General features: G+C 38.5%; 1 protein-coding gene and 1 long non-coding RNA gene across 4 annotated transcripts in view; one reads left to right on the top strand and one right to left on the bottom strand.

The window, feature by feature from the left end:
- Positions 1 to 14,115, bottom strand: part of LOC116768503 (silk gland factor 3-like) — a 93,625-nt gene that overhangs the window by 52,203 nt on the left and 27,307 nt on the right. The window lies entirely within an intron of this gene.
- On the top strand, positions 298 to 2,898 carry LOC133319876 (uncharacterized). The gene is made up of 2 exons (XR_009753347.1): positions 298 to 1,706; positions 1,923 to 2,898. It is a non-coding gene; the product is annotated as an uncharacterized LOC133319876 (long non-coding RNA).

Here is a 14,115-nt window from a genome sequence, read left to right as displayed (position 1 = left end):
TTGTAAGACCAGATTCTGTTCTGAAGCTCCAAGAGGTAAAACTTTCCAGTGTAAGTATTATTAACAATATTTTATTATTTTCAATAGTCGCTGTACTCCTGTATTTATTGTTTAGTTACTAACTAGCTGCAGAGGTAGCCGGCAGGTGGCATGTCCGCAAGCGTGTCGTGCCGTGTGGATCTGACACCGCGGGCGCAGGCTACCACCACAAGACGGATATAAAGACATTACAGAGAGCACACTCACCACTTCCCACCACCAACTACACACCATAACATAATCATAAAACACAAAACACGGACGACGTTTGAAGGTGATACTAGTGTTGTATCTTTATAGTTACAAAAATATTATGTTTTCATACGTGGGTTCCAATTAGTACTCATATATGTGTATCCTTTGTTACTACTTTTATAGCACTTAAACAAATTTTTATAATTTTTATGCATATTTTTTTATCGTTGATAAAAGAAATACATGAATATACATGAACACATTTATCGTTATAAGTTCCTTATATTTTACTTTTTAAGTTCTTAGCTCTGTCCGACCCATTACAGGAGATACTTTACTAAAAAGTACTCTGAATTAATATAAAAAGGATTGATTTGTATATTGTATAGTTCTGTCGGAGCACGTGGCTGGGTCAAGTGGGGTCAAGGGCGAACGAATAAACGGACCCACACCGCACTACAACGACACACACACACACACACACACACACAAACGCCGCCGCAGTCACTAGTAAATTGGCAAAATAATATGCACGATACACATATTAGGATCATTTTATATTACAAAAGTTAGAAAGTTCAATAAAATGTAGTATTTCATATTAAAATTTTACTGATAATTTGGAACTAATTTTATAATGAGAAGTAATATTTACTATATCAATTTTATACACTAATTTGTTCACTATACTCTAAGTGATTACTCAGTAAGCGTCATCTGACGTTCTGCTAGGAGCGTAGCTATCTCTTGTCATTACACGAGAGGAACGGAGTCGGGTGAATGTACATACATATATATGTATGTTAATTGGGATCACGATCCTGCGCCACGGCCCGTCCTCGTCGTCCTAGGCCTCGCGGACACGATGCTCGTCCATCATCATATTATGTAACGGTCTCGGTGACTGTCGGCACTCCATTGTGGTGCCCAGGCGCCGCTGTCGGCGTCTTTTTTAATTCCCGCCGGTTCTCGTGATAATTATAATCGCCTCCATGTTTCGACATCCGTTACTGCAAACTCGGATCGCGTTAATCGATTCTAATTGACTGCCGGAGCTCTGTAGTCACTGCTGTTTATTATAATGAACTCTTCAATCGAATCAAACTAATTCGCAAATACAAAAACTGTACCTGTTGCAAGTATTTTTATTTTCGAAGTCGATATGAAGACGTATAGAAGCATCTATCGTTAATAACCGCTGGATGATCTCGACTTTTACTTCAATGGAGAGTGCCCCGGGATCAGTGACAATAGCGGTTGCTCTACGAGTATATTGTATGTAAATGTGTCGACACCTCGCGCCATTAGCGCTCAGCTCCTTATACGTCACTCGTCGGTACGATACCATCAGTGGAGATGGTGACTCTTCCCATATTAATGGTATCACCACCGCCATCCGCCACCGAAACAATTAAATAACCTACACAAAAACATTCCACAGCTTCGCGACTATCAAAAACAACATCACTTAAGTTAGTATAATAATACGTATTATTAAATAAAGCGGAATAACTGAATACAAATGTTCAGAGAGATCATCCGTCAGGTTTCAGGAATCTAGTAGCAAAACATGTTTACTCACTATCGCCGAGCGCGTCCGGGTCGATGAGCTAATATAAACTGCTGCTATATTAAAATTACTGATCCCTCGTAGAATATTTTAAATTGATAAAAGCATTTATTCGCAGCGTATGAAAACCGTAGTGGCAGCAGCGCACGCGCACTCTCCGTGCCAATTACAGCAGAGGCCATCAGATATCGCTAACAAGACGATGCGTATCAGACGCCGCACCCGCGCACCACCGCCACCACCGCGCTCCATCGCTACCATCGCTACCATCTCCACCACCGCATCGGTCGAACGGAGCTCGCATTCAAATTCCGATAACAAATACTATACACCCCCGCGACATTATTCTGTGAATGCTCGAGACATTAGAGACCCTAAGCCCTAACAGTTAAGTATATTATTGCTTAGCGAGCGAGGTGGTCACTTTGCATGATGAACGCGGTGGCGTGAATTACGCGACGCAGATCGTTATTGTTCAGCAAACAGAGGAACACGACTCCACTCAGAGAAATGAGAGACTTATTACACGGCGACAATCGAAGATGAAACCGCATCGATAAAGTTGTCGAGGATAGGACCATTGTCGAGAAGGTGGAATATTTCACGCAGATGTTGCGATAGAAGGCGATTGTGTTCTTCGAGTGACTGCGAGCAGGAAGGACGATAGAAAGCTATGAATCAAGACGACGACAATGACTAGTCCAGGTTGGACTAACGATGACTCTCTGCGGGCGACACACTACCACGAAACCACGTGTCCACTCACCTCTACTGAACTGTGATATGTAAATATATACATAATAACAATTGTAAAGATGATGATCGTTCCCCACCCGGGCGCGTCCGGGTACTGGCGGCCCAGCGGCGCCTTTGAATAATTCGCAGATGATTCCTCTAGATTTATGGCCCCTAACCATATAGTGGCGGACGAGCAAAGCGGGCTGCCGGCTAGCGACAATTAAATAATTTGCGTACGAAGCCGACGCTTCGCTTTTTTAATAGACTGATTTGTGGGTTTTAGACCCCAGTCTATTAATCGTAATCTTCTATTTGGTAAAACAATTAATTTAAATAAACTTCGACGAGGCAACCTATGATTTTGTAATTATTGTACTACCTTTTTTTTCCTCTTACCCGTCGGTACCAGAGCAGGTAGATTTTCTATACAATTATTATTTAAAAAAAACTTGTATTGTGACTTTATTGCATGGTTAAATTTACTCAAAGTAAAGATAGATTCATATTTTATATTTTTTTTTATATCGTATATCTTTAATATAACGATTAATAATACATTCATGTTATTATGAATATTTATATAACAGTAAAAGTGTTCAAAAAGACCTTTAAGTGTTGTAGCTGACAATAAGTTATATCTGTATCCACAACGATGCCACGTTCCTGGGAGACAATTGTTCGCAGTTTGATTATTATGTAGCGATTGTCTGTTAATAAAACAATTATTTATCTGCTCTCATGATGAGCCATGTGATGGTAATAGTGTTCCATCTCGGCGTGGAGTGTGAAGTGTCTTAGTACAAACAATTGTATAATTGGCTTGGGATTAATTGACGTGAGTTGTTTGTCGGACTCATCACCGTGAGAGACTGCGCTAGACATCAGTCCCTGGAATATCTCGCTTCAAAATATACTTTAAACATTTTCCGTTTGCGTCCAACTAAAATTAATCTTTTAAAGTACAAAATATCTAGATTATGAGAATTCAATAAGAAATGACATCGTGATTGTATCGTTTATGTCGGGTGACGACGTAGTTCCCACCAAATCCACGAGTCAGCTAATGTGGGCCAACTCGTTAAAGGAGCCGCCAACAGCGTAACGCACACTGGAAGACATTCGAGGCATGCGAAGGCGCATTCCTCGCTTCGGGCCGACACGGACAGGCATCGACGCTTATTGGTCACTAAGCTAACAACGCTTATTTGATTGGTAACCTTAATTACCTATTAGATTATATTTTTCTTTAAAATATCACATATTACATATTGCATATTATACATTATAAAAAAAAATAAATGTTTAATTGAATACTGTTGATCTTTATCAAACATTTTCACTTAAAAAAAACTATCAAACTAGATGAAGACTAAATGAAAGATAACAAATCCGCGTTTAAGTCAAGTCATGTTTAAGTAGTGACGAGGCGGTGAAGAAGGCTATAACAAACAAAACATATCGACGAGCCGTTTGTTCGGTTTCCTTAGGCTCTAATTGGTGAAACTGATTCTGATAGGCATTATTTAAGTTCAATAATAAAGATTCATCGTGTATCCACCTGGGCCGCTTCTTAAATAATAATTAGGCGATGCACGTAATGCACCGTCTCGGCGGAGGCAGGTTTGTTGCTGCGGGTCATCGACCGAGAAACGATCACGCTATTATTTAGAAGCAACATCGAGGCTCCCTGTGACGTCACCGAGCTCCGATGTCGATACGAACCGCAACTACAATTAGGATACCTCCACATAGACCATAACCTTGCATCTCCACACCGCCCTACTGTCGCTCGATTGTTGCGACTGTGCCGCACGTCGCTTGCTCGCTGCTTATTCGCCGCGCGCTTGCCAAGCGCTCGACAGACGAGCCTCACAGTAATTCCTCTGTTATCGCAGATGAGTTACGATTAGTAAATTGGCGAGCGCGGGCGAGATCGCTCCTCTAATAAATTTAGTTCGCTTCGAACAGAATAACCCATCTGAACTTTAGGTATTTGACTCTATTCTCTTAATTACTGTAATTTTTTTTTCAATACCAAATAAAATAAAATCTTTGAAATCCGTTTCCAGTAACAACGGTAACAACGGTTAAACATGACCCATAGAAACTATTGGTATTTTAACAGTGTATGATATCTAATAATATGTTTTTTACATATTTTAAGTATGCTGCGTAACAAAAGTGTGAATATCAAGTCCGACAATGCCTCTCAATACTGTCACTATAGATTTTATAAGTCTCTTGTAATAAATAACAATTCGATAGAGTTTTCCGCTCACTCCTTTCAGTGAGTGATCATTATTGTGAACCTAAATTATATAGAAAACTGTTTTGTTCCATGTATACGACTTTAAAAGCTTCAAATTGTAAATTTTTTCTATATAATAACATCATTTCAAATACGGTAACAATTTAGTAATTTTATAAATCACCTTGACCTATGGAAATTTCTTTACTTTTATGTTACTTGATATTCATATAACGATTTTATATGATCTATTTTTTTTATAGAACTTGATATCCGCCATCCCACTCTATGTTAATATCTTCGTATAGTAAGCGCACTGTGTCGGGAAAAGCCTGGCTCCTTCTTTATTTTCATTTAAATTGAAGATCGGGGGAACTTAAGTGCAGACAAATTGTCCTAATCCTTTGTTGTGTCGCTGAGAAAGGAGAAAGTGTAACGTTTCGTTCGTTTGCGAATAAAATATACAAAGAAGGGATGAAAGCTCGCCGTACGTCGAATTTTCTGCTGATGAAAAGAGATGAAGGAATTAAAGCATGCAATTTCTCAACACACCTTTCGAGGTTTCGTTCAAGGTTAACCAGATTATTTATAACGCAATCATGATGACCGATGCAGCTCCGCAGTCCGCACGTTTCTTCATGTAGCTTTAATCCGTGAAGTGAACTTCTACACCTGTCCTTTGCGGAGACGAACAAACTATTCCGTAGTAAAGAATTGGCGTACCCTGATCAGGGCACCAAGTTTACTGGTGGGCGCCCCAGCCTTGGATTCAACGTACCGCCAAAAGTTAACTTTACCTCAATACCCAACCACTGAAAATGTTTAATATTCTAGGGATATACTCAGAAAATTTTTGGCCGTGGTGAATGAAATCCTGTTGGTGATAAAATGACACGCTTATGTTTTGACAGCGTTAAATTTCGCAAGATTTCCATTGTTCGAATCTGCTACTGTCAGAAATGTTATATTAATACGGTCTACACTGTTCTCGCCTCTCAACCCAATCGAATCATGGCTAGACAGGGAGCTGGATTAATACCCCTCTTCGTCAACCCTGACACCTGCATACCCAAAACCACTCAGCAATTGTACCATTATGACCTGTCATTAAGATGGAGCAAAAATAGATTTTGGAGAGAAGACTCCATTCCCAGCGTTAAGCATCATTGACGCACACGCATCAAAAGATCCCAGTTGATTTTTTGTCTAAACCCTTATTGTTGTAATTGTTTGTGAATAGTAATAGTCTTCTAAGTGAGCAGTAAGTTACCGTTTAAAATACGTTCCATAATTTTATAGATTATGGAGGTAATTGTAATCGAATGATGATTAGCACGCTTCGATGGTGAATCTGTCTGGATTAATGGTCAAGTCCACGGTCCAGGAAATTTACTGTATGGTCGTCCATATCAGCACCCAGCTCCCTGTACCAGATGGAAAAGACTTAGAGGCTAGACAAAATTCCACGTATCTCTCTCAACCTCATCAACAAGCTTATATGATGACAGCTGGTCTTGATAGTGGGCATTAAAGTTTCCTAAGAGACCAGGTGTACTGAAAGTTATGGAAGTTTAACCATATCAGCAGCCTCACTGAGATAATCATTTCATGTTTTGGTCAGGTTGTGTGATCAGTAAACACTAACATAGACTGTTTTATACGCATCAGTGTCCACCGGCACCCGGAGCATAAAAGATAAGGGCTGTTCAAGATAACGGAGATGACATACACACACATACACCGGCACATTGAAGATAGATATGCCGCGTCTGTAGAAAACAAAACCTGCATCCCCCTCAAAAAAAGAAAGTGTGACCTTGGTAGTCTCAAGCTGGAAGTAGACTGGCAAAGAATAACAGTGCAGACCTATGTGTTCGTAAAATGCACTTTGAGAGTAATGCGACAGCTGTAAAAACTTTCTGTTTCTTTTGGTTGTTAAAAATATCTTATTCTGTAAAATATTCAATCATCGTGAATGTCCATCACAAGATATAACAGCACTTCGTCCGGTGGTCGCGGAGGCAGCTCCTCGTCAACCGTCACTCGTCAGGGTCCGCGGTGGCAGCCATGTAAATCATTAAGAAATTATTCAAATAGCCGTAAACAATTGTCTTCGCTAATGTCTTTATAATGACCTTCATACAGCACACGCGGCTTCACGCGGCTCAGGGATGACGAACCTCGTGTGAGACATTATATTAGACTATACTTGCTCAGCTATCATGTTAAATATTAAGTCATCATTAATTATTTTACATTTTTCGTCTTATAACCTCCCCGTCTCTCGATACATCTATCCCTATCCCTATCACTCTGAACAGCTCCAGTAGCTGTAACCGAATGTGTCAACCCTGACTCGAGGACTCCCTGTGTGGTCATTATCGATTTCACAGCATGTTGGAGCGTGCGGCCTCACCGCGTGCTCCGTGACATTTCAATCTACCACCGCGCACGGCACTCCTACCACCTATTACCACTACAGCATTTTCACTACACTCCACCATCTCATTATAAATCTAGTTTAATGCACGGTTAATTTAGTGTCCCGATCGGACGGGATAGAAAATACATAAAACGCTTAAAAAATATAATTCAACAAACCGTAGTGTTCAGTCGCTTCTCGTGTGAGCTTCGTCAATTCGCCTTCTATTATTTTAGAGTAGGTAATTTGTACACGATGACACTATCGCTTTATCTAATTGATTGATAATTAATAGTCCTGTCGTATGTCTGCCCGGTGAGTACTCGTACTTGTCTGCTGTAGCTCCGTACCGATTATTAACATCGACGAGGGTCGAGGTCACGCGCCGATATTTACTATTGTTTACTAGTAACTGCTCACTGTCATATAGTACTAGTGTTTTACTATAATATCAGTTAATGTAATTATATCAGTCACAAAATATTAAAAGCGGGGTTCTTATTATTTATGTTAACAAAAGGAATTTTTTGAAATGTCGGTGTGCAGGTTGTATTCTTCTTGGTAATAGTTGGCGAGTAGTAGGTCGTAGGTCGTAGGTGGTAGGTGGTAGGTGGTAGGTGGTAGGTGGTAGGTGTATGCGTACATGGTACGAGGTAAAAGCCGAGTCTCGCACACGTCTGTCGAAGAATGCGTCTCCGGAACTAATGTACGCTCCTCGCTACGTTATTCTCTCTTCACACTTTATTATAAGGGTTTTATTTAATTCCCAGTACGAGTCCCGCGTGAGACAATGCGCAAAAACACGAGGCACATAATAAAATAACATGTTTTTTATAACTATAATATAATAGGATTATTAAAATAGTGAACAAGAAACACGTGTCCAATAGAAAGACTACGTTTAAAACTTGCCTTTATATGAAGAACGTTTTTTAATTCTGGACGTTTTGCTTAGCTATCTCGAGGGTATGTGATGTTGGTTTCTTTGTTTTCATAATTCTTTTACTAGTGTGTTATGTTTTCAGAGCGTGTATTATACGCCATACTTCAAATCATTGAAATTCAAGTCGATATCTGTACACACGAGCGTCTAGGTGTTACTATTGTGTCCTTCCAACCCATCCGTCGTGTTTCGTTGCGACGTATCTTTTATGTGCGATTTGTAGACTACCAACTGACGGATTGTCTTAACATATCTACCTATACATATTATAAAATAAAGTACCCCGCCGCGTCTGTCTGTCTGTCTGTTCGCAATAAACAGAAAAACTACTGCACCAATTGTCGAGCGGTTTTCACCACTCGATAGCGTGATTCTCGAGAAAGGTTTAATATATAATTTGTTAACATATTGTATTGATTTGTGTGTACATTAACGATATTTCTTGAAGATGTCGGGAAAAAATGAGCCGTCTGTCAGCTTTTAACGAAAACGCTGCCAAAACCCTTTGAGATACAAAAAATGTATGGCGGAATTGTGTATTTTATATAGGTCTAAGGAAAAGTCCGGGATTGCATATATCTATCTCTTAAGGATAATATACTACATCCATTTTACAACTTTTAAATATTACCATTCCTAAAGCGTTAATTGGTAAGCTATTTACATAAATACGGTACTAAATCTTATCAAAATAAATTACTTCGTTTTCAAGCTTACATCAGTATCTGTAAATTAGTTTTTAAATCATTTAAATCGGGCGTACCATTTGAAAGTTATCATAATATAAGTTTAATAATTCCCAAAATTAAATAGGTTATTTTATATTTTTTGTGCGAAACAGAAAAAATACAATGATAAGTATATTAAATTATATATTTTACATTTGTATAATAATAATCTTAATCGACTTAAATTGATATCTCCACTATTGAGGCGCCACATTTATCTCATTAAAGTATCTATAAGGTATTATTATTCGTTTAGGTTTGATCGTATCTTAATGTAACATTTAAGTAAACATCGGTTATAAATTAATTAAAACACAATGAGTTGACAGGCTCCGGTGCGGGCGTCGGAGGGGGAGGGGTTATGGGGGTGACGGGGTGAAGGGGTGATGGCTGAGCGGGTCGGGGGTGACGGTGGACAATTAGGTATCGTTTAGGATGTTTATCGAGTTAACAACTCAGGATGAGGACGGTCAGGGCTGGCCGTCAGATCCATCGACGTATGAAACTGCCGACGAGACGCATTTATAAAAACAATAGTTTTATATGGTAACTGTATAATGTATGTATGTATGTATGAGTAGGTATGCATGTTGTCGGTATGTGACACATAAAATTTTATCGTATTTATTATTAACCAATAAAATTCACTTAATATAAAACAATTCCTTTTATTCATTAATATATTTTACATTAACATTAATGATAACGACGGAGAAAACATTATTATCTCGGTGAGTCGTAGACCGTCAGCTCGTCAGGGTGTCTTTAGTATTTGAATGTTACAAAATATTGAAGGTGTAATTGTGGAGGTGTCAGCCCTGGGTGCCCGCATGTCCACTATAAAGGAACGCTGTTTAATATCTATCAATGGGTAAGCGGCACACGCGACTGCACATTTTTTATCAAACTTTAAAGTTAGTTTTGAACCGTATTCGCTTCCCCGTAACGTCCGCCGACTGCGCGCCCGAGCTGTTCCTCGAACCCTTTGAAGTAACTCCGGGGGTCATGAGAGTAGCGGTGTGTTTATACGAGTATAATGTACCCAGTTACAGAGCCACCGAACCGACCAATTTATCCAATCTCGTGATTGATGGAGGCTTTTACGATTTTCCTATCACATGCAGACAAACAGATCATTTTATTTATATCCCTTGTATCAGTTTACAACTGAACCAAACCATGTCCGTGTAGGTTTTTGTTTTAGGTGTAACATTGGTCATCGATTGAGATCCAACCGACCTGGAATCTCTATTGTTCGTTTTATTCCAAATACTGATTCAAAATCACTTGTCTGCGAATCAATCTGCGACTTTGAACGCACTCGCGTAAAAGAAATGTGTTTTCAACAAAAACCAAAGAAATATAGTTGAAGTCATGTATAGGTCAATTAAAGAAGAGGTTTAGAATCTTATAGAAATTTAGCTAAAGTGGTCTTTCTACGGGAGTAAATTAAATAAAACTGTTTTTTTATTTTTATTATTTTTTAACCGTCTTTTGTATGTAGGCGAGATCTTAAGAACTTCTGTTTCTGTGAAATTCATGTGAGAGAATTCAGTTCTCTTAAAAAAAATAAGTTTAAGGTTGAGATGACTAGTTGTGTTTATAAAATATTTTCCTGAAACTTCTTGACTTGACATGTACCCAAAAACCGCCTCCTTCGTCTGTGTGGCAGGAGGTGTTCGTTAGTGTTTCGCTATGAACATATAAATATTGTCTTTTATTTTTCAGTTTATCTTATACTGATGTGGCTCGTAATATGAGAGGACGGACAATGACAAGACATGTCACTCACGGAGCGAGTGAGTGAGTCAATGAGTGAGCCGATAACGAGTGCGAGGACGAGTCGCGGGGCGAGGGGTGCTCGGGGAGGGGCGTGGCCGCGCACGGATTGGACGCCGCATGCAAATGCGCCTCTCGGCCTGCGCCGGCGCAGACTCCGCGCTTACATCGAGATCATTGTTCGTGACAAAAACAGCGGAGTCTCGTTTGTCGGGAACATGAGGATGATCACAAAAAAGGAAACGCGCATAACAAGAAATGACAAAAACTACTGACCAAAGTTTTTATATAGAATAGTGATCCAGAGACGATCGAAGGCTGACGACTGACGAGGACCTGCTCAACCTCACAGTGGAGCGATATACGTTTTTTATAGCACAAAAACTCGCTTCGCGAATACTGAATGTGTCCAAACAAAATACATATAAATATAAAGTAGATGACACCACTCGGGGAGAGCGGTCTATAAAAACAGCATCGGATACTTTCACAACCAATCTTAATATAGTAGGTATATGTATCGTGTCCCGCGCCTCAAACCGTCTCATTAAACATTTCGCGCTATTCGCCTGTTAATCTCTTGTTTGGTAGTTACGTTCATGTCTGAAATCCCAATTAGTGAATGTTTCAACATATTTTACTAGCGCTCGTAGAGAAACGTTCATCTAAATTAGCATTGATTAGCGTTATATTAATTGCGTCCGTTGGAATCGCCCTGTGAGCGGCGTCAGATCGCGGGATCGTGAGGACTCCCCCTCCACCCTGAATTCACCAGAACTCCTGATAAAGAGAGGAGGGGGGGAAGGATGTGGTCCGTCCAAGGCGCCGAGTCAATTGCCAACGAGACCATTACTTTTGAATCGCATTTACATTGAATGCAATGCCCTGACGATCCGATTGTCGGACTCGACGCACAATTAAAACACGACGATAAATTATTATTATCAAATTTATAAACGAGACGTTAGGAGGCGCAGTTAGCAGAGCATCAATACACCGCTAACAGCGTGACGGCCTCCGACGTCCATTAGTGATATGTGCAAAATATGGACGAATAAGTAAAATAAATGTAAAATTAACTAGAATTTTCACGACTTTTTCACGAACGACATGCAATTACGAGTATGTTATATAACACAGTTCAGACATTAATAGACTCTTCAACTTATTTCTTATATCTTATTGTAAAACTAAATATAAAAATGCCAGAAACATCATTCCGCGAAGGCGAGGAGCTCGTATTAATCTACAAAAGAAAAGTAAAACGAACTGCAAGCGATTACAAACAGTTATTATATCTAAGGATTCAGAACCACCCCTAATTCTAGCAAGTCTTCCGAGTGAGTCTTGGCCAGTGGTTGTCGTTGTGGTCGGCGATGACACCATCAGCAGATCAGCAGGTCTGTATCCGAGAGGGTCAGAAAGCATGTTGGTCTATAACGGACCTCATAGAATTCATTTAGTACGCCAGTCCTTGACAAGAATCTCATACACAGACCCAATCAAAGTTCAATCGGAGAGGACGTCTACTCTCTATCAAGTCGACGTCCGGTCAACTGGTCGTTCGTTCGTGTGAAGGAAATTCGTCCAGGTGTATATATAATATACGTACCTACTTCCTGGTTACTTCTCCTTATGGTTGTTTCACATTTTATGCTTTTTATCTTCAAATTCGCCTCTTACATTTCTAATCCCTTTTTTATTTTTCAGTCAACTTTATCGTATTTTAAATTGAAATTTAATAACTTATCGGACAAAATTTTATATACCTATGTATATGAAAACAATAAAAATATGTTTTGGTTGAAAAACTTACTAAAATTTAAATGAAACTAATATATTTTGGATAATTGCTAAAAAGTAACCAAAACGTCGGGATTATATAGTTTTAAAATCATAAAATCTGCGTATTATATCCAAAAATATATTAGTTTCATTTAAATGAATAAAACTCGTGCAAGTCTTAGATCTCTTAACTTACTAAAATGTAACCAAGTGAAATACAAAAAAAACGCTTAATAATATACTATCGCAACCCTTGTCGAGGGTCGACCGTTTACCTAACAATCAGTATTAAGAAATAGAATACCCTCAGAGAGTTATAATTAATAATTGTAATATTGTGAAAATAAGTTATTTTATGGCATTCAAGCCGTACGAAGAGACCGTTCTTCACCACAACTAAACGGTTCCGCACTCGCCTTGACTTACAACACGGGCCGTTCTTTTGATACATTACACTTACTATTTACATAGAGTTTTCATATAAATTAAAATATATTCAGTACTTTAAATTAAGTTCATAGAAATTTAAACCGTTTAAGTAAATAGTCACTGTTTTTCTGGAATACAGTAGTTGTCCATTTAATGTATTAATTATGAGTTTTACAAAGTTATCCGAACAGACACCAGCTGCCAAGCGACTCCATCGAACAGTATACCAAAGCTGTGATAAATAAACAAATAACTTTAATGTCACAGCACTACGTAAGACTACAACACCGCACTTTGCTTAGTACATGAAATGTCTTTCAAAGTAGGAATTTAAGCTCATTCATATGTACATATATTATTGTTTAAGAATAAACACCAATGACATAATATTTCATTTCAATCACTAATGAACACCATCAATCAATAACCACATTAATTTATACTGTAAACAGCTATGTACACATGTTATGCACTTACTATTATAGCTTTTTGTTCTGACATATGACTTATTTTTCTGTAATGTTTCAGAGATCTGTTGTGTAACTAGAACCAATACATCACTTCGTCACTTGGTGTCCTTTGTTACATAGCTTTATAAGCGATTTTAAAATAATAATGTTATAAAAGTATTACAATTGAAATGACTTAAGAATGACAAATTTAACTACGCCTACGAAATTATAACTACGCCTTGTGATTCTTAATTTTAAGCAGTCACAAGTAGTCTTTTTGTGTACAAACTCTATTCTTTTTTCATTAGTAATAAATAAATGGTAATATCTTGCAAAAAAAAATAAAAATTTGAAAATAAATTGTTATAAAGAATTATCAAATTCCGATTGTCTCCTGTGACTCTGCGTGTGTTTTCGCCAGCCCTGCTTCTCTCCTCCCCGCCGACAACTCATTTCAATATTTTATTCTCAGACATTTATGATGTTTTCCAACAGATTTGTTTCATAACTTCATTCCATTTGTTACTTCGTCTCCGTCACTTGCTTGTCATTAATAATTTCTTTATTTTTGTTGCATTTTGTTCCATAAACCAATACGTTCTCGGGTCGTGGCGTTTTTGATATAGCGTCTCGATTGTTTGAAATCAATAAACAGACAAACTAACTAACCACTGTGATCTCCCATCGTAGGTGGTATCCCATATATTTTTTATTTTGCATATCTAATAATCTAATGATGACGTCCCAATAAAAGCAAACTATACCACTAACTCGACTAGACCATTAG

The sequence above is a fragment of the Danaus plexippus genome, chromosome 4 (genome assembly GCF_018135715.1).
Source record: "Danaus plexippus chromosome 4, MEX_DaPlex, whole genome shotgun sequence".
Taxonomy (NCBI): Eukaryota; Metazoa; Arthropoda; class Insecta; order Lepidoptera; family Nymphalidae; genus Danaus; species Danaus plexippus.
This window is presented reverse-complemented; position numbering and strand designations above follow the sequence as displayed.